This window comes from Protopterus annectens, chromosome 6.part0, assembly GCF_019279795.1.
Source record: "Protopterus annectens isolate FY-2018-M chromosome 6.part0, PAN1.0, whole genome shotgun sequence".
Lineage (NCBI taxonomy): Eukaryota > Metazoa > Chordata > Ceratodontiformes > Protopteridae > Protopterus > Protopterus annectens.
The window spans coordinates 1,120,535,992-1,120,555,442 of NC_056737.1; positions in this window are offsets into that span (position 1 = coordinate 1,120,535,992).

Consider the following 19,451-nt stretch of genomic DNA (forward strand, 5'->3'; position numbering starts at 1 on the left):
GCACGGTCCAAACCAAGTACTCAAAACCACCAAATAGACCAGCAAAGGCAGACCGGAGTTTGATATTCTTTTATTTTTCGTACTAAAACAAACTAGTTTCGGCAGAAAATGCCTTCTTCAGTGTAGGACAGTACAATCAAGTTCCTTGTCATCATCCATTTAAATACAAACCAAGAGCCAATGAGGCAAATAGGTTCATCAATATTAATGAGATGAAAAACTTTTTTTAAAATATCTTTAGAAAGCAACATACAAAATGTAACTAGCAAAAACACAACAGTGAGGGATTATGAAAAATGAGGACAGACAACCATTAGTAAAGGAAATAAGTGAATTGAAAAATAAAAATAATGTAGTATTAGATATATGTGTAAAAACATATTTATATATCCATGAGGAACAAGTGCTGAACAAATACATGTCCATACATACAGTAATGATTTGACAAGTCTACAACCTGGATTACATTGATTCAGCAACCTAAACCCCCCATACTGGATGTACTGCTGATTAACCCATATGGCAAGAAGTCAAGAAAAAGAATCAAACAAAACAAAACCAAAAATACATATATATCATTTGCATAAGTAAATATAACTGGATTCCTTAAATCAGTATAGCCCAGACCTTGCAACAAAGTAAGTCTGAAGGGTTTATATAATATGCACATAATCTCCTATAAGTGATCATTTAGACCCGGATGGAACAAACCCCCCAGGGTTGTAATCCAATATTTTCTTTTTGATCCAATAAACCATGCCAACCTTGTTTATTGGTTCTATCTCCAGAGATGCGATCAATGACCATGAAACTGAATTTAGCCTGTGGATGTTTAAGTGTATGCTGATACAGGGCGCTGGTCTCCTTATGGTTCCTAACATCACTACGATGTTCATTCATTCTAGATCTCAATGCTCTGGAAGTTTGGCCCACATAAAATGCCCCGCAATAACAGGAAGCAAGGTACACCACCCAATCGCTGCTGCAATTACCAAAGATTTTTATGTTAAATATCCTACTGGTATTACGACTGGAGAATTCTTTAGATTTGGGCATATATGAACAGGAACCACAATGGCCACAGGGAAACGAGCCAAGAAGCTCATCACCATGTAATGTGAGTTGTTTGTGGATAGAACCCCCACTTGCCATATGTTTAAAATGTGACAAGTAGGAGCCTAGGGTTTTACCCCGCTTGTATGAAAATTGACATCGTGGCCCCAAAATAGTTCGCAGCCTATCATTGGCCAGTAAAATATTCCAATGTTTATTGATAATATTCCTGACCATGTTAATGTTTCTCCCATATGTTGTAATGAATCTAACACCGGTACCAGAAGATAACTTATTTTTGTTTTTGTATTGCAACAGTTCTTCCCTCTCTATGCAATTAGCTCTACTTTGGGCAGACGCAATATCATGTTGATCATATCCTCTATTGGTGAACCTCTGACTAAGATCCCTGCTGGCTAGTTGGTATTCCTCTTCATTAGAGCTGAGACGTTTGATACGGATAAATTGAGATATCGGAATACTTCTAATGGTATGACGGGGATGTAAGCTAGAAGCATGAAGCAAGGTGTTATATTGTGGGTACTTGCGGAAAACTTTTGTAGACAAAGTATGATCTGGGTTCCTGAAAACAGTGACATCCAAAAAATTGATAGTATTTTTATCATAAGTCACAGAAAATTCAAGTCCCCATACATTGTCATTGAGGTATTCCACAAATTCCTGCAAGTAACCCACATCCGCACGCCACACTAGCCAACAGTCGTCCAGATAACGTCTCCAGATATCCATCTCAACCTGAAAGATGTTATGTGATGTATCATATATCATGTATTCCTCAACATAGGCCATGAAAAGGTCAGCATATATGGGAGTAAAAGATGCTCCCATAGCTGTTCCTTGTAACTGCCAATAACATTGGCCTTGGAAATACAAAACATTCTTGTTGAGTACATGTTCAGACATACAGATCAGTAAGGTGTTAAACCCAGGTGTGTACAAATTTGCCCTTTCTAACCAATATTGGATAGATTGCAACCCAGCCCAATGCGGTATGCTTGTGTATAATGATTTTACATCCAATGTACACAAATACCAATCAGGTTCCAGTTGGGTATCCCTGATTAGCTGCAAAAATTGGGTGGTGTCCTGTAATCTAGATCTTATTAGGCCTAATAATGGCTTAAGATATTTGGTAAGGAAAGCCGATAAGGGTTCAGTCAAGGAACCTATTCCAGAGACAATTGGTCTGCCTGGTGGTTTTGTCAGAGACTTATGAATTTTCGGTAAAAGATACAATATCTGTTTAGAAGGTTCAGAAACCATAAGCGAAGCCAAACACTTTTTATTAATAATGCCCTCCTCACAGGCTAACTGCAAAAAAGAATCAATTTTGTCCTTAAAAACAGACGTAGGGTCCAAGGACATGTGCATATAACACTTAGCGTCAGACAATTGGGTCAGCCCTTCCTGTATATAATCAGCAGTGTTCCAAACCACAACTGCACCTCCCTTATCAGCAGGGACTACCACTATATCTTTGTTATTACATAACTGATCCAAAGCTGTCCTATCATCCGAAGTTAGATTACTTGCTAACATAATATGCCCTAGATTCTCAAAATGAATATCCCTCAAAATGGCGTCCATAAATATGGAAACATGTTTATTCATGGGTGGTTGGAAGGAAGACTTGCCAAAACTAAAGTCTTCTGATGGTTTTGACTTATCATCATCAAAAAACAATTTTAAATTCAAAATCCGACAAAAAGCCTGTAAGTCTTGAACAATATGATATTCCTGACTAAAAAAAGACGGGATATAATTGAGACCCTTATTCAAAAGAGCAATCTGTTCATTAGTTATAAAAACTTTAGACAAATTTAACACATTCTGATTATACTCTGGCATGACCCCTATCTCAGAAGATTGTCCAGTAAACCCTGGAATGAAACCTGAGTGATTTGCCTTTCTGTGCTTTCTGCCCCCCCGGTGTCCCTTGCCCCCTCTAAAGGGGAAATTTTGTTTGTTTTCTTCCTGTTAGGCGAAACCCTCTCACAGGCCCCTTCACCATCAGTGAGAGATGATTCCTCCCCAGAAGTACTACATGAGGTGTCACCCTTGTTCTTCAAAATTGAACGAGGTCTCTTTTTGGTGCGACTAGGCCCTGTCCTAACCTGATTGGTATCAACAAATCGGACGGATCTGCTGAAATCAAAAGGTTTGCCCCGTTGATAATCTGAGTAGTCCCGATGGAACTTCTTAATTTTACGTTCCTTAATAGTTTTCTCGTGTTCCATCAGATCATGGGAGAGTTTTTTAATATTGTCCTGATATTTCGAGGAGGACTCAAACTTCTGAACATCCGAACACAAAGTTTTAATTTCTTGTATATTAGAATCAACTGTCCTTTCATAATATTGCAACAAAATATTCACAAATGTCATAGATCCCGTCTGTAAAGCTTCCTTCCAATCTTGGTTCAATTTATCATCTGGTCTCCCCACTAGAGGTTGAATACGTATACGAAGTCCTCTGGGAGCCATATTCTGTGTCGAATAAGCTCTAAATAGCTTAAGATGCCAGATATTAGATCTAAGGGTTTTAAATGCTTTGGTGATTGAATGAAAAAACATATCACAATCAACCAAAGATGATTGAGCCGAATTGACCGGATCATTGCTTGGCAGATTATCAATGCCAAATACACCTATGTCCTGCCGATCAGCACATAATCCAGACAGAATATTGTTGAGATCCATGCTGTGAATAATGTTTTGAATGTATACCCAATAACAGGTTGGAACACAGGAAAACCACAATATAAGTAGTAGGTCTCAAAAAGTTGATAAACAACACCCCAATGGCCTAATCGCACCAATTGGACACTAGAAATTCTCCAAAATAGATACAAAAATTACTGGGACCACCAAAGGAGCAGAAAGCAATGACCTGCACAGGTATAATTTATTTCAGTGTTTGATATAAAGCTGTTCAGTAATAATTATAAACAAGATATGTGACATCCCCAAGGGTTATATATTGATTAATCTGAAAAGATAAACAATAAAAATCCTGTTTAATATTCCAAAGATACACCACTCAATATTAAAAAAGCCTGCTAATGTGGATAAAGACTAGTATTAGTTGTTAAACTCAACACTAGACAAAATAACCAATGTTAATTCACAAGAAAAAAGTGTATGAAATTAGAATAATATATATTTATTGTGAATGGGGACCGAGCAAAGAATCCGCTTCACCAGAAGCAAATAACAGTTAGCATGCATAGATTACAAATAAAGTTACTGGCAGTACATTCAAGAGAAATATACTTGGGTTTTTTATAAACCACACATAAATTTTAGGCTTTAATTATAGAAACCTGTTAAAAATTAGAGTATACTAATAGTTATTTTGATGTATATAACCCTAAATAAACAAAGTAAGACACCATGTCAATTAGGTTCACGAAATAAGTGTCATCCCTAATCTAATACAACAGTATATTTGGGGATCTAGATCAACACAGCTGTAAATCCAGCATATCCTGTGGAGATTACTATATAAATATATAGTACTAGAAGGTTCTGTACAATTATACCTTAATATATTTTATTAATGTATTAATAAAGTTTAACTCTAGTATAATGATATAATGTGTTAAACCAAAAGCCAGTATATAACTGACTGATATTATAAAGAAAACAAAAGGTCCTGGTAGTACAAAGAAATATTTAAAAATCCCAGACCACGAAAGTTGGACCTGAATTAGCACCAAAATATAGCAAAAATAACAGGCATACAATATATACCCCTAAATACACTGGTACCTGATACCACTAAGTTTAGAAAGGCATGTTCACCATCCAGCATGAGAACCAGAAGACTCAAGGCACATATAACACTTTGCTGCATATATCAAGAAGCTGGATGCAATAGTACAAATCTCCAGCAATTATACAAGCCCAAAAAAGGCCATCTGGATACATCCTATATTTGAGCTGTAATAGGGCCTAGCCCATATGGTAATGTCACATCAAAAGGTTGAGTAATGACTGATAAAAACCAGCCCTATGTGTTACACCAAATACCTACTAAACAAAAATGGTATATTGGGTAACTATCAAGAGGGTATAACCCAATATATAGACAAATATCAAATGAGCCAATAATAGCTTATATATAGTGTTGGCCGAGGCTGGTATTAGAATGTAAACTCTATCAACATAAGTACTTTGCCCTCACCAATATATAATAAAATGTGTTATATTGTAGGTACTACGGAAAACTTTTGTAGACAAAGTATGATCTGGGTTCACAAAACAGTGACATCCAAAATTGATAGTATTTTATCATAAGTCACAAGAAAATTCAAACCGGTTGTCATTGAAAGTATTCCACAAATTCCTGCAAGTAACCCACATCCATACGCCACACTAGCCAACAGTCGCCCAGATAACGTCTCCAGATATCCATCTCAACCTGAAAGATGTTATGTGATGTATCATATATCATGTATTCCTCAACATAGGCCATGAAAAGGTCAGCATATATGGGGGTAAAAGATGCTCCCATAGCTGTTCCTTGTAACTGCCAATAACATTGGCCTTGAACAAAACATTCTTGTTGAGTACATGTTCAGACATACAGATCAAAACCCAGTACAAATTTGCCCTTTCTAACCAATATTGATAGATTGCAACCCAGCTCAATGCGGTATGCTTGTGTATTATGCTTTAACATCCAATGTAGACAAATACCAATCAGTTCCAGTTGGTATCCCTGATTAGCTGCAAAAATTGGGTGGTGTCCTGTAATCTAGATGCATTATTAGGCCTAATAATGGCTTAAGATATTTGGTGAGGAAAGCCGATAAGGGTTCAGTCAGGAACCTATTCCAGGAACAATTGGTCTGCCTGGTGGTTTTGTCAGAGACTTATGAATTTTCGGTAAAAGATACAATATCTGTTTAGAAGGTTCAGAAACCATAAAGCGAAGCCAAACACTTTTATTAATAATGCCCTCCTCACAGGCTAACTGCAAAAAGAATCAATTTTGTCCTTAAAACAGACGTAGGGTCCAAGGACATGTGCATATAACATAGCGTCAGACAATTGGGTCAGCCCTTCCTGTATATAATCAGCAGTGTTCCAAACCACAACTGCCTCCCTTATCAGCAGGGACTACCACTATATCTTTGTTGTACATAACTGATCCAAAGCTGTCCTATCATCCGAAGTTAGATTACTTGCTAACATAATATGCCCTAGATTCTCAAAATGAATATCCTCAAAATGCGTCCATAAATAGGAAACATGTTTATTCATGGGTGGTTGGAAGGAAGACTTGCCAAAACTAAAGTCTTCTGATGGTTTTGACTTATCATCATCAAAAAACAATTTTAAATTCAAAATCCGACAAAAAGCCTGTAAGTCTTGAACAATATGATATTCCTGACTAAAAAAAGACGGGATATAATTGAGACCCTTATTCAAAAGAGCAATCTGTTCATTAGTTATAAAAACTTTAGACAAATTTAACACATTCTGATTATACTCTGGCATGACCCCTATCTCAGAAGATTGTCCAGTAAACCCTGGAATGAAACCTGAGTGATTTGCCTTTCTGTGCTTTCTGCCCCCCCGGTGTCCCTTGCCCCCTCTAAAGGGGAAATTTTGTTTGTTTTCTTCCTGTTAGGCGAAACCCTCTCACAGGCCCTTCACCATCAGTGAGAGATGATTCCTCCCCAGAAGTACTACATGAGGTGTCACCCTTGTTCTTCAAAATTGAACGAGGTCTCTTTTTGGTGCGACTAGGCCCTGTCCTAACCTGATTGGTATCAACAAATCGGACGGATCTGCTGAAATCAAAAGGTTTGCCCGTTGATAATCTGAGTAGTCGATGGAACTTCTTAATTTTCACGTTCCTTAATAGTTTTCTTGTTCCATCAGATCATGGGAGAGTTTTTAATATTGTCCTGATATTTGAGGAGGACTCAAACTTCTGAACATCGAACACAAAGTTTTAATTTCTTGTATATTAGAATCAACTGTCCTTTCATAATTGCAACAAAATATTCACAAATGTCATAGATCCCGTCTGTAAAGCTTCCTTCCAATCTTGGTTCAATTTATCATCTGGTCTCCCCACTAGAGGTTGAATCATTATCACGAAGTCCTCTAGAACCATATTCTATGTCGCATAAGCTCTAAATAGCTTAAGATGCCAGATATTAGATCTAAGGGTTTTAAATGCTTTGGTGATTGAATGAAAAAACATATCACAATCAACCAAAGATGATTGAGCCGAATTGACCGGATCATTGCTTGGCAGATTATCAATGCCAAATACACCTATGTCCTGCCGATCAGCACATAATCCAGACAGAATATTGTTGAGATCCATGCTGTGAATAATGTTTTGAATGTATACCCAATAACAGGTTGGAACACAGGAAAACCACAATATAAGTAGTAGGTCTCAAAAAGTTGATAAACAACACCCCAATGGCCTAATCACGCAATTGGACACTGAAATTCTCCAAAATAGATACAAAATTACTGGGACCATAAAGACAGAAAGCAATGACCTGCACAGGTATAATTTATTTCAGTGTTTGATATAAAGCTGTTCAGTAATAATTATAAACAAGATATGTGACATCCCAAAGGGTTATATATTGATTAATCTGAAAAGATAAACAATAAAAATCCTGTTTAATATTCCAAAGATACACCACTCAATATTAAAAAAGCCTGCTAATGTGGATAAAGACTAGTATTAGTTGTTAAACTCAACACTAGACAAAATAACCAATGTTAATTCACAAGAAAAAAGTGTATGAGAATTAGAATAATATATATTTATTGTGAATGGGGACCGAACAAAGAATCCGCTTCACCAGAAGCAAATAACAGTTAGCATGCATAGATTACAAATAAAGTTACTGGCAGTACATTCAAGAGAAATATACTTGGGTTTTTTATAAACCACACATAAATTTTAGGCTTTAATTATAGAAACCTGTTAAAAATTAGAGTATACTAATGGATTATTTTGATGTATATAACCCTAAATAAACAAAGTAAGACACCATGTCAATTAGGTTCACGAAATAAGTGTCATCCCTAATCTAATACAACAGTATATTTGGGGATCTAGATCAACACAGCTGTAAATCCAGCATATCCTGTGGAGATTACTATATAAATATATAGTACTAGAAGGTTCTGTACAATTATACCTTAATATATTTTATTAATGTATTAATAAAGTTTAACTCTAGTATAATGATATAATGTGTTAAACCAAAAGCCAGTATATAACTGACTGATATTATAAAGAAAACAAAAGGTCCTGGTAGTACAAAGAAATATTTAAAAATCCCAGACCACGAAAGTTGGACCTGAATTAGCACCAAAATATAGCAAAAATAACAGGCATACAATATATACCCCTAAATACACTGGTACCTGATACCACTAAGTTTAGAAAGGCATGTTCACCATCCAGCATGAGAACCAGAAGACTCAAGGCACATATAACACTTTGCTGCATATATCAAGAAGCTGGATGCAATGGTACAAATCTCCAGCAATTATACAAGCCCAAAAAGGCCATCTGGATACATCCTATATTTGAGCTGTAATGGGGCCTAGCCCATATGGTAATGTCACATCAAGGTTGAGTAATGACTGATAAAAACCAGCCCTATGTGTTACCAAATACCTACTAAACAAAAATGGTATATTGGGTAACTATCAAGAGGGTATAACCCAATATATAGACAAATATCAAATGAGCCAATAATAGCTTATATATAGTGTTGGCCGAGGCTGGTATTAGAATGTAAACTCTATCAACATAAGTACTTTGCCCTCACCAATATATAATAAAATGTGTTTAAATTATGAACAAAAAAACATTAAACTTGTAAAAGAGCATACAATAGTTTGAATTGTTACTTATTGTTGATAAGAGCAAAAATACAATCAACTTTTTGTTCAAGTCCAGCAAATCCTGTAGCTAAAATGATCCGAAGTCCTGGTCTCAAAACGACCGTTATACAATAAGTGTCCTTAGATAATATTTGACAAAAAATATAAGAATGTAGCAGCACAAAAGTGCAGAGATTCAGCCACACAGTTCAAGGATGACTTAAGGCCCAGTTCGAGTATGTTACAACCCCCCACTAATCAAATAGTATATAGAGTCATATAGCCCCACATATAGGAACATAGACACCTCAAATATAACACCAAAAGGTGTAAATACGATATTTAAATCTGAAACATGCTCCAAGAAACTGTGGTAATCATAAACCACTCCATAGTATGCCCATTCATGTAAGCGTATGCTCGTTTTCAGAGAGTACAAAATATACAAAAATACAAATCTACAGACTAAATTGGTGGAGCACTATATATATCCCAGGCACGGGATTAAGTAATAAAGGCACCACCAAAACCCTCATATGGATGAGAGGTAATGTTCCTCAATATAGCTAGTTACATAAAAATATAACACCATATCATATAAGGCCCTAATGGTTGTTATAGTCCCCAAAGCTCCTTGGTTGTCAGTCGCACCTCAAAGATGTCGCTACCACCATAGGACAAAAGTCAGGTACATCCCAAATGTCAGTAGAATCCTCGTTCATCACCCAAACAGTTTCCAAGTGTAAAAAACTATGTAGCGACATGAACCTGGGTATAAGCTGGAGCGCCAAATAGGTGTTCTAGTCCTCAAGCATAACAAACTGACATCACATGAGCGTGTTTGAATTTAACTCAGTATCAATACAGGCCCAGACACTGACTCGTCGTTACAACTGAAGACGATCAAAATAAGGCATTCAGTATTGGTAAACCCGGCAAAACCACTACTACAGTCCACAAAAAAGTCACCTATAACCGCTTGCAGTATGTACGCCAAGATGAAACCAAACAGTCAAAGGCTCTATGGGGCGACAACAAACCAAGGCTCCCTTGATCCAAGCGTTCAATTAAAACTCTAGCAGGAACAAAAGCAAGTGTCCTGAGTGCGAACCCACAGTGAGGAAACACACTGATGGGTAGCAAAAACAAACAGGCAAAATCACCCTGAAACAGGATGGGCGACTCCTCTGCTGGTCCCCAGCACAGAGTGAACATAGTACAAACCAAATCCTATGCAAGGGGAATGCAGTCCAAACCAAGTACTCAAAACCACCAAATAGACCAGCAAAGGCAGACCCGGTTTGATATTCTTTTATTTTTGTACTAAAACAAACTAGTTTAAGAAAATGCCTTCTTCAGTGTAGGACAGTACAATCAAGTTCCTTGTCATCATCCATTTAAATACAAACCAAGGCCAATGAGGCAAATAGGTTCATCAATATTAATGAGATGAAAACTTTTAAAATATCTTTAGCAACATACAAAATGTAACTAGCAAAAACACAACAGTGAGGGATTATGAAAAATGAGGACAGACAACCATTAGTAAAGGTTGTCTGTCCTCATTTTTCATAATCCCTCACTGTTGTGTTTTTGCTAGTTACATTTTGTATGTTGCTTTCTAAAGATATTTTAAAAAAAGTTTTTCATCTCATTAATATTGATGAACCTATTTGCCTCATTGGCTCTTGGTTTGTATTTAAATGGATGATGACAAGGAACTTGATTGTACTGTCCTACACTGAAGAAGGCATTTTCTGCCGAAACTAGTTTGTTTTAGTACGAAAAATAAAAGAATATCAAACTCCGGTCTGCCTTTGCTGGTCTATTTGGTGGTTTTGAGTACTTGGTTTGGACCGTGCATTCCCCCTTGCATAGGATTTGGTTTGTACTATGTTCACTCTGTGCTGGGGGACCGAGCAGAGGAGTCGCTTCATCCTGTTTCAGGGTGATTTTTGCCTGTTTGTTTTTTTGCTACCCATCAGTGTGTTTCCTCACTGTGGGTTCGTACCAGGACACTTGCTTTTTGTTCCTACACGTTGGTTATGAGTTTTTAATTGAACGTTTGGATCAAGGGAGCCTTGGTTTGCTGTCGTCCTATAGGAGCGCCTTGACTGTTTGGTTTCATCTTGGCGTACATACTGCAAGCGGTTATAGGTGACTTTTTTGTGGACTGTAGTAGTGGTTTTGCCGGGTTTACCAATACTGGATGCCTTATTTTGATCGTCTTCAGTTGTAACGACGAGTCAGTGTCTGGACCTGTATTGATACCGAGTTAAATTCAAACACGCTCATGTGATGTCAGTTTGTTATGCTTGAGGACTAGAACACCTATTTGGAGCTCCAGCTTATACCCAGGTTCATGTCGCTACATAGTTTTTTACACTTGGAAACTGTTTGGGTGATGAACGAGGATTCTACTGACATTTGGGATGTACCTGACTTTTGTCCTATGGTGGTAGCGACATCTTTGAGGTGTGACTGACAACCAAGGAACTTTGGGGACTATAACAACCATTAGGGCCTTATATGATATGGTGTTATATTTTTATGTAACTAGCTATATTGAGGAACATTACCTCTCATCCATATGAGGGTTTTGGTGGTGCCTTTATTACTTAATCCCGTGCCTGGGATATAGTACGACCAATTTAGTCTGTAGATTTGTATTTTTGTATATTTTGTACTCTCTGAAAACGAGCATACGCTTACATGAATGGGCATACTATGGAGTGGTTTATGATTACCACAGTTTCTTGGAGCATGTTTCAGATTTAAATATAGTATTTACACCTTTTGGTGTTATATTTGAGGTGTCTATGTTCCTATATGTGGGGCTATATGACTCTATACTATTTGATTAGTGGGGGGTTGTAACATACTCGAACTGGGCCTTAAGTCATCCTTGAATTGTGTGGCTGAATCTCGGCACTTTTGTGCTGCTACATTCTTATATTTATTGTATAACGGTCGTTTTGAGACCAGGACTTCGGATCATTTTAGCTACAGGATTTGCTGGACTTGAACAAAAAGTTGATTGTATTTTTGCTCTTATCAACAATAAGTAACAATTCAAACTATTGTATGCTCTTTTACAAGCGAATGTTTTTTTGTTCATAATTTAAACACATTTTATTATATATTGGTGAGGGCAAAGTACTTATGTTGATAGAGTTTACATTCTAATACCAGCCTCGGCCAACACTATATATAAGCTATTATTGGCTCATTTGATATTTGTCTATATATTGGGTTATACCCTCTTGATAGTTACCCAATATACCATTTTTGTTTAGTAGGTATTTGGTGTAACACATAGGGCTGGTTTTTATCAGTCATTACTCAACCTTTTGATGTGACATTACCATATGGGCTAGGCCCTATTACAGCTCAAATATAGGATGTATCCAGATGGCCTTTTTTGGGCTTGTATAATTGCTGGAGATTTGTACTATTGCATCCAGCTTCTTGATATATGCAGCAAAGTGTTATATGTGCCTTGAGTCTTCTGGTTCTCATGCTGGATGGTGAACATGCCTTTCTAAACTTAGTGGTATCAGGTACCAGTGTATTTAGGGGTATATATTGTATGCCTGTTATTTTTGCTATATTTTGGTGCTAATTCAGGTCCAACTTTCGTGGTCTGGGATTTTTAAATATTTCTTTGTACTACCAGGACCTTTTGTTTTCTTTATAATATCAGTCAGTTATATACTGGCTTTTGGTTTAACACATTATATCATTATACTAGAGTTAAACTTTATTAATACATTAATAAAATATATTAAGGTATAATTGTACAGAACCTTCTAATACTATATATTTATATAGTAATCTCCACAGGATATGCTGGATTTACAGCTGTGTTGATCTAGATCCCCAAATATACTGTTGTATTAGATTAGGGATGACACTTATTTCGTGAACCTAATTGACATGGTGTCTTACTTTGTTTATTTAGGGTTATATACATCAAAATAACTATTAGTATACTCTAATTTTTAACAGGTTTCTATAATTAAAGCCTAAAATTTATGTGTGGTTTATAAAAAACCCAAGTATATTTCTCTTGAATGTACTGCCAGTAACTTTATTTGTAATCTATGCATGCTAACTGTTATTTGCTTCTGGTGAAGCGGATTCTTTGCTCGGTCCCCCATTCACAATAAATATATATTATTCTAATTCTCATACACTTTTTTCTTGTGAATTAACATTGGTTATTTTGTCTAGTGTTGAGTTTAACAACTAATACTAGTCTTTATCCACATTAGCAGGCTTTTTTAATATTGAGTGGTGTATCTTTGGAATATTAAACAGGATTTTTATTGTTTATCTTTTCAGATTAATCAATATATAACCCTTGGGGATGTCACATATCTTGTTTATAATTATTACTGAACAGCTTTATATCAAACACTGAAATAAATTATACCTGTGCAGGTCATTGCTTTCTGCTCCTTTGGTGGTCCCAGTAATTTTTGTATCTATTTTGGAGAATTTCTAGTGTCCAATTGGTGCGATTAGGCCATTGGGGTGTTGTTTATCAACTTTTTGAGACCTACTACTTATATTGTGGTTTTCCTGTGTTCCAACCTGTTATTGGGTATACATTCAAAACATTATTCACAGCATGGATCTCAACAATATTCTGTCTGGATTATGTGCTGATCGGCAGGACATAGGTGTATTTGGCATTGATAATCTGCCAAGCAATGATCCGGTCAATTCGGCTCAATCATCTTTGGTTGATTGTGATATGTTTTTTCATTCAATCACCAAAGCATTTAAAACCCTTAGATCTAATATCTGGCATCTTAAGCTATTTAGAGCTTATTCGACACAGAATATGGCTCCCAGAGGACTTCGTATACGTATTCAACCTCTAGTGGGGAGACCAGATGATAAATTGAACCAAGATTGGAAGGAAGCTTTACAGACGGGATCTATGACATTTGTGAATATTTTGTTGCAATATTATGAAAGGACAGTTGATTCTAATATACAAGAAATTAAAACTTTGTGTTCGGATGTTCAGAAGTTTGAGTCCTCCTCGAAATATCAGGACAATATTAAAAAACTCTCCCATGATCTGATGGAACACGAGAAAACTATTAAGGAACGTAAAATTAAGAAGTTCCATCGGGACTACTCAGATTATCAACGGGGCAAACCTTTTGATTTCAGCAGATCCGTCCGATTTGTTGATACCAATCAGGTTAGGACAGGGCCTAGTCGCACCAAAAAGAGACCTCGTTCAATTTTGAAGAACAAGGGTGACACCTCATGTAGTACTTCTGGGGAGGAATCATCTCTCACTGATGGTGAAGGGGCCTGTGAGAGGGTTTCGCCTAACAGGAAGAAAACAAACAAAATTTCCCCTTTAGAGGGGGCAAGGGACACCGAGGGGGCAGAAAGCACAGAAAGGCAAATCACTCAGGTTTCATTCCAGGGTTTACTGGACAATCTTCTGAGATAGGGGTCATGCCAGAGTATAATCAGAATGTGTTAAATTTGTCTAAAGTTTTTATAACTAATGAACAGATTGCTCTTTTGAATAAGGGTCTCAATTATATCCCGTCTTTTTTTAGTCGGGAATATCATATTGTTCAAGACTTACAGGCTTTTTGTCGGATTTTGAATTTAAAATTGTTTTTTGATGATGATAAGTCAAAACCATCAGAAGACTTTAGTTTTGGCAAGTCTTCCTTCCAACCACCCATGAATAAACATGTTTCCATATTTATGGACGCCATTTTGAGGGATATTCATTTTGAGAATCTAGGGCATATTATGTTAGCAAGTAATCTAACTTCGGATGATAGGACAGCTTTGGATCAGTTATGTAATAACAAAGATATAGTGGTAGTCCCTGCTGATAAGGGAGGTGCAGTTGTGGTTTGGAACACTGCTGATTATATACAGGAAGGGCTGACCCAATTGTCTGACACTAAGTGTTATATGCACATGTCCTTGGACCCTACGTCTGTTTTTAAGGACGAAATTGATTCTTTTTTGCAGTTAGCCTGTGAGGAGGGCATTATTAATAAAAAGTGTTTGGCTTCGCTTATGGTTTCTGAACCTTCTAAACAGATATTGTATCTTTTACCGAAAATTCATAAGTCTCTGACAAAACCACCAGGCAGACCAATTGTCTCTGGAATAGGTTCCTTGACTGAGCCCTTATCGGCTTTCCTTACCAAATATCTTAAGCCATTATTAGGTCTAATAAGATCTAGATTACAGGACACCACCCAATTTTTGCAGCTAATCAGGGATACCCAACTGGAACCTGATTGGTATTTGTGTACATTGGATGTAAAATCATTATACACAAGCATACCGCATTGGGCTGGGTTGCAATCTATCCAATATTGGTTAGAAAGGGCAAATTTGTACACACCTGGGTTTAACACCTTACTGATCTGTATGTCTGAACATGTACTCAACAAGAATGTTTTGTATTTCCAAGGCCAATGTTATTGGCAGTTACAAGGAACAGCTATGGGAGCATCTTTTGCTCCCATATATGCTGACCTTTTCATGGCCTATGTTGAGGAATACATGATATATGATACATCACATAACATCTTTCAGGTTGAGATGGATATCTGGAGACGTTATCTGGACGACTGTTGGCTAGTGTGGCGTGCGGATGTGGGTTACTTGCAGGAATTTGTGGAATACCTCAATGACAATGTATGGAGACTTGAATTTTCTGTGACTTATGATAAAAATACTATCAATTTTTTGGATGTCACTGTTTTCAGGAACCCAGATCATACTTTGTCTACAAAAGTTTTCCGCAAGTACCCACAATATAACACCTTGCTTCATGCTTCTAGCTTAGATCCCCGTCATACCATTAGAAGTATTCCGATATCTCAATTTATCCGTATCAAACGTCTCAGCTCTAATGAAGAGGAATACCAACTAGCCAGCAGGGATCTTAGTCAGAGGTTCACCAATAGAGGATATGATCAACATGATATTGTGTCTGCCCAAAGTAGAGCTAATTGCATAGAGAGGGAAGAACTGTTGCAATACAAAAACAAAAATAAGTTATCTTCTGGTACCGGTGTTAGATTCATTACAACATATGGGAGAAACATTAACATGGTCAGGAATATTATCAATAAACATTGGAATATTTTACTGGCCAATGATAGGCTGCGAACTATTTTGGGGCCACGATGTCAATTTTCATACAAGCGGGGTAAAACCCTAGGCTCCTACTTGTCACATTTTAAACATATGGCAAGTGGGGGTTCTATCCACAAACAACTCACATTACATGGTGATGAGCTTCTTGGCTCGTTTCCCTGTGGCCATTGTGGTTCCTGTTCATATATGCCCAAATCTAAAGAATTCTCCAGTCGTAATACCAGTAGGATATTTAACATAAAAATCTTTGGTAATTGCAGCAGCGATTGGGTGGTGTACCTTGCTTCCTGTTATTGCGGGGCATTTTATGTGGGCCAAACTTCCAGAGCATTGAGATCTAGAATGAATGAACATCGTAGTGATGTTAGGAACCATAAGGAGACCAGCGCCCTGTATCAGCATACACTTAAACATCCACAGGCTAAATTCAGTTTCATGGTCATTGATCGCATCTCTGGAGATAGAACCAATAAACAAGGTTGGCATGGTTTATTGGATCAAAAAGAAAAATATTGGATTACAACCCTGGGGGGTTTGTTCCATCCGGGTCTAAATGATCACTTATAGGAGATTATGTGCATATTATATAAACCCTTCAGACTTACTTTGTTGCAAGGTCTGGGCTATACTGATTTAAGGAATCCAGTTATATTTACTTATGCAAATGATATATATGTATTTTTGGTTTTGTTTTGTTTGATTCTTTTTCTTGACTTCTTGCCATATGGGTTAATCAGCAGTACATCCAGTATGGGGGGTTTAGGTTGCTGAATCAATGTAATCCAGGTTGTAGACTTGTCAAATCATTACTGTATGTATGGACATGTATTTGTTCAGCACTTGTTCCTCATGGATATATAAATATGTTTTACACATATATCTAATACTACATTATTTTTATTTTCAATTCACTTATTTCCTTTACTAATGGTTGTCTGTCCTCATTTTTCATAATCCCTCACTGTTGTGTTTTTGCTAGTTACATTTTGTATGTTGCTTTCTAAAGATATTTTAAAAAAAGTTTTTCATCTCATTAATATTGATGAACCTATTTGCCTCTTTGGCTCTTGGTTTGTATTTAAATGGATGATGACAAGGAACTTGATTGTACTGTCCTACACTGAAGAAGGCATTTTCTGCCGAAACTAGTTTGTTTTAGTACGAAAAATAAAAGAATATCAAACTCCGGTCTGCCTTTGCTGGTCTATTTGGTGGTTTTGAGCTCCACACCATGTGCCTTCTCTGGAAGTTTGAACACCCTGGTGGCAGCTCCACACCATGTGCCTTCTATGGATGGTTGGACACCGGGCTGGCAACTCCACACCACAAAACTCCACTGCCAATCGTTCTATGGAACATTGTTCTGCTGTGGCGACCCCTAATGGGAAAAGCTGAAAGGAGAAGAAGAAGACGTAAAATGAATGATGCTTGTAACGTATGAGTACTAGCACTAAACACAACCTTGCACAATGTTTCACACATTTGTTCAGTCACTATTTGCTTGCAAAATGTTTTACACATTTGTTTAGTCACTATTTGCTAGCTATTCATTTCTAGGTCAGAAGAACATAGATACGTTTTTAGTATTGCAGAGTGTTAGCTGTCATATGTGATTTTTATCTTTTTTACCACTTTCATAATAATCACTAGTTACTGTTTTTTATGCCAGTATTAATAATCTCGTTGCTTCTTATCATCGTCTGACAGATAACTAATTGATTGATTGATTGAATAGCTTAGGTGCTTTCTGTTCTGCATCCATGACTGGTGCATTAGGTACACTGGCACATGTGTATGCTGCTCTGTGTTACACTGTCCACCCTATACAGGCATGATAGTGAGTGTAACAAGTCAATTTACAAGGACAACAGTGCATAATATAGACAACTATAATCAGGTTTATCATTACCAATGAGTTTTGTGTTTGAGAGGTAGATGCCAAGAAATTATCCTCAAAAAGGAATTAATTGAAGCTTGACAGATGGCTCCTGACACCCATGTCAAGATTACATACCAAGTAATTATAATCAGTGAAATCTGGCCATAATTCTTTGTAGTGCATAGAACTTCAGCTGATGTGGTGAGCTACTAGTTACAGAGAAAAAAAGCATAGGAGTGCAAAGTGCTCTGCAGCTTTGAAAGCTGTAAAACTCTTATCTCTGCCACAAAGACAGTGGCTGGAAACTTAGTGCCCCTCTAATGGATTAACAACTTTAAAAGCTGTTAAACACTTAAGCTTTATGTTTTCTGTGTTGTCGTGTGAAATGTTTTACCAGAGGCATAACTAGAGTAGGGTGGAGAGGGCAGCCCTCCTGGGCAAAAGCTGTTAAAGGGTTGATCAGTATTTACTGATTGTTTGGTAGTTCAGTACCAACATTCATTTCATGCTGCTATTAAAATGAATGCTGATACTGATTTTTGTGGTCAGGAATGAAGTACTCTGTGTATGCTACAAGTTGTAACAAGTTACTTGCTACAAATGTAGAAAAAGTTCTATTTTTTAAGTCCTAAAGACAGAGAGACTGAGTAGAGGACCTTTTTTCACTCCTCAAAATAGAATTCAGGGATGCAAATTGGGAAGAATGGATCTGCCTGCCGCTGACGAGAGCCTAATCAGAGAATGGACCTTTTCTTATTTTTTTCTCTTCAGCTTAGAGTTGAGGGATGACAGAATGGGAAAAAGCACTGGGAACTAGATGAGACAGCTTCAGCTCTGTGTTTTACAGCTTTTAAATCTGTTTCCATTTCTTGGTGATGTTCCATGGTGGAAGCTGCATAAGTTCAAGGGTAACACTACAGCATAACAGCTCTGAAACATATATCAACTTTGATGTCAAAGAAGGGCATAATGGGGCGTGGCCAAGGATGGACACAGGATAGCAGCAGATTTCTTCAGCTCCACCAACATAACTACACTGACAGGAAATTATTACTTCAAAAATCAACTAATGTAATAATTTTCTTTCTAAAAATGTTTGGAATATCAGTATCTTGAATAATATCTAAAAAAGAAAGAAAATTTAAATAATTTTCCTGTCAGAAATCTTCTTGGAAATTTCTCTTTCATCACCTCTGTTCAGAATGAGTTCCAGTAAGGCTAACAGTCAGGATTCCAGCATCAAAAAAGAGCTTCAGTCTTTATTATCAACTATTCAGCAACTAACAACTAAAATGGATAGACTGGATGTTAAAATTGATAACTTTATAGAGAAAACCACAAAACAAATGGATTTGCTACACCAAGATTTACAACATCAGAAAGCTCAGATTACAGGTATAGAAGAGACACTTAATGATATGGACAACAGAATTCAGGAAGAAGAAATTAACATTGAA